Raw genomic sequence first — 3,110 nt, 5'->3', positions numbered from 1 at the left:
AAAAAAAAGGGAGGTAGTCATAAAACAGAAACAATAAAAAAATCTTATAGTTGAAAAGTAGACAGTAGAAATGAAAGAGTCAACAATAATTTTGGAAGATAAAGTTTAGGAAGAAGAAAAGAACAGAGAGGTAGGAAATAAAGATAGAAGAAAATTAGAGTACAATTCCAGGAGGTCAAACATCCCGGAAAACAGGTGCTCCAAAAGAGAGGAGGGGGACAAATGAGGAGAGAATATCATTTCTAAAAACTCAAGCATCAGATGTCTCAAACTACCAGACAAGATTCTGAAGAGACATGATTTCCAAACTAAAATTCCATTTCCAACCAGATAGGCAATGAAGTCGGAGGGTAGAATAAAGATATTTTTAGATATACAGGTTCTCCAAACTGCACTTCTCACGCATCTTGTTCTCAGAAAGCTTCAGAGCATGTACTTCACACACACAAACACAGGAGTCACGAGGCAAGAAGAAGAAATGGGATCCAAAAAGCAGGGTCCCCAACATGGGAAAAAAGGAATCCCCCTCATGATGACTAAGGAGATACAGGACAACTGTGCCAAGCAGCAGACTCAGAGGCAGGCAGACCTGGTGGGAGAGAATGGAGGATAACGAGAGTAGTGAACGATGTCCCGTGAAAAAGGATAAAACCGAGACATCGGTTGATAAGTTTGAATAGATGGAGAGAAGATTTACACTTCCAGTGAAATCTCTGAGGATATATGAATGGTAAGCACTAGAAAACGAAGCAAACACATAAAAGAATTATGAGCTCTTGTATAAAGAAAAAGCTGGAAAAGAAAAGAAATGGGATCATAGTACACTACATGGCTCAGCTCGAAATATGGTATTATGACAATGCCAGTTTTACATGCTGAATAGTCTAACGGATAAATTAGGAGGTAACTGCTGGAGAGGCTGTGAGGGGCAGTGGAGCGAGTGAGGGAGGAGGGCGTGAGACAGTTCGATCTTCATCGTCAGCGACAGTCAGTCAATAGTCTCTAGAACTAATAAAGAAATCAAGAAGTGGAGGAGTGTGTTAGTTTTCTATCCCTGCCGTAACCAATAATCAAACACGAACACAAAATTATTACCTGATGGTTCTGTAGGTTGGAAGTCTAACATGGATCTCACTGGCTAAAATCAAGGTGTCTGCAGGGCTGTGTTTGTTTGTTTGTTTTTTGTTTGTTTGTTTCTTTCTTTTTTTGGGGGGGGGGCTTCTGGATGAGAATTCACTTTCCTGTTTTCCGCAATTCCAGAGTTTGCCTCCTCCCTTTGGCCACATGGCTTCCTTCCTCTCCTTTTAAAGTCAGCAAGGACGGGTCAAGTCTGGCTTCTAACTTCTGCCTCCTTCTTCCACTGCTAAGGTCTCTTGTAATTACAATGGACCTATCCAGATAATCCTGGGTCATCTATGTCTCTTAAGGTCAACTGGCTAGCAACTCTAATTCTCCTTTGCCACATCGCCTAACATAGTCACAGGTTCCAGGAATTTGAACATGGACATCTTTGGGGGTCATTATTCTGCCAACCACAGAGTGCAAATGTGTGTTATTTATTTTTAATTATTTATTTATTATTTATGCCTACAGCACCTGATCTTCCTTGGTGGTCTCCCATCCAAGTACTAACCAGGCCCGACCCTGCTTAGCTTCCGAGATCAGACATCGGTCTTGTTCAGGGTGGTATGGCCGTAGTTATGGGGAAATGTGAGAAGAAACTATGAAAGAGTGGAAAATATCTTCTTTTGGGGAGAAGAACTAGAGTTAGGGAGGGGTAGGGTAGAAGGCAGCTGTTTTTCCTCATAAACTAGTACTACTATTTGCCTTTTAAAAAACTATGTTAATGTATAACTTTAATTAAAATAACAAGTAAATTGCAAAACAAAACTGCCATCGCCAGGAAGGAATTTTAAACAACGAAAAGACATAATCAGATTTACCTTTTAGCAAGCTCCCTCTTGAAGCGGTGTGGAAGATGATTTACAGTGAGGGTTAAAACAAAACTCACCTACCAGTGATATGCCTGGGGATGCATCTCAGTAAGCTTAAAAAAAATACAAAAAAAAAAAAAAACAACAAAAAACAAACAAAAAAAACCTACCTCTATCGATGTCTGGATGGTGTGATCAAAACCCTACAGAGGATATCCGAAAAGAAAAAAGAACTCAAAAGACAGCAGATTTAAAACCAGCATCCAGAATCCTGTACTTAATATCTGGTACCTGATCAAGTCTGCCTGGCTTCCTACTGCAGCTCAGACTCCCCAGGGAAGGGACCAGGCCCTCATTATGGTTATGTATAAACAAGCACCTGTTTTAAGCCCTTGCACAAACAGCGACCCACAGTTTTTAAATACAAACTTACCCCTTTCAGGTCTCCCCGAAGTTCCCATGACTGCCATGGTGCCACCAAAGGATTTTTTTTTTATTGTTATCTTGGCTATTACCTACTAAATATTTCCCTAATTTAAAAGTAATGCAAACTGCAGTAGCAAGACAAGGAAAATTATACCTGAAGAGTTAATGGTCCATTGAAACCAACACAGGCTCCTTTCACTGACATTTTATGTTATTGTACCATAAAGATAATGGGCGATGATTCATTCAACCAAGAAGGAAATAGTTCAAAGAAAAATTATTTTGGTTCGATTCCCAGCATAAACTGTATGTGAGTGGGTGTGTGAGTGTGTGTGTGTGTGTGTGTGTGTGTGTGTGTGCATGCACATGAACACACATGTGTTAAAACAGTTCATAGAAATAGGAGAATCCCCTATATTTGATGTTACAGTAACAGCCAACGCAGGTGAATGCTTGAGAACTCGTGAACCTGACAGGACAACTGTGAAGTAAATAGTATTATCACCCTTATTTTATAGATGAAGCCACAGAGGCTCAGAGAGATTATAGAATTTATAAAGAACAATCAGCTTAGTAAGTGAGTGAGCTGGGGGTTCGAATCAGCATCTCTCTGACTCTCTGTGTGTCCCACGCTGCCTCTGGGGCAATGGGCCTCAAACCCTTTCATTGGGCAGAGTTTCAGAAACACCAACCAGAGCAGAGCCCAGCTTACAAGTCAGGGCAACGTTTCTAGCAGGAAAAAACATTACG

General features: G+C 40.6%; 1 pseudogene; it reads right to left on the bottom strand.

Moving 5' to 3' along the window:
- Window positions 1-1,584: 1,584 nt before the first annotated feature.
- On the bottom strand, window positions 1,585-1,700 carry LOC111739099 (annotated as a pseudogene).
- Between the last annotated feature and the right edge of the window lie 1,410 nt (window positions 1,701-3,110).

Source organism: Pteropus vampyrus, unplaced genomic scaffold, assembly GCF_000151845.1.
Source record: "Pteropus vampyrus isolate Shadow unplaced genomic scaffold, Pvam_2.0 Scaffold46, whole genome shotgun sequence".
Taxonomy (NCBI): Eukaryota; Metazoa; Chordata; class Mammalia; order Chiroptera; family Pteropodidae; genus Pteropus; species Pteropus vampyrus.
Note: the sequence above shows the minus strand (reverse complement) of the source record. Positions and strands in the feature narration are given on the sequence as shown.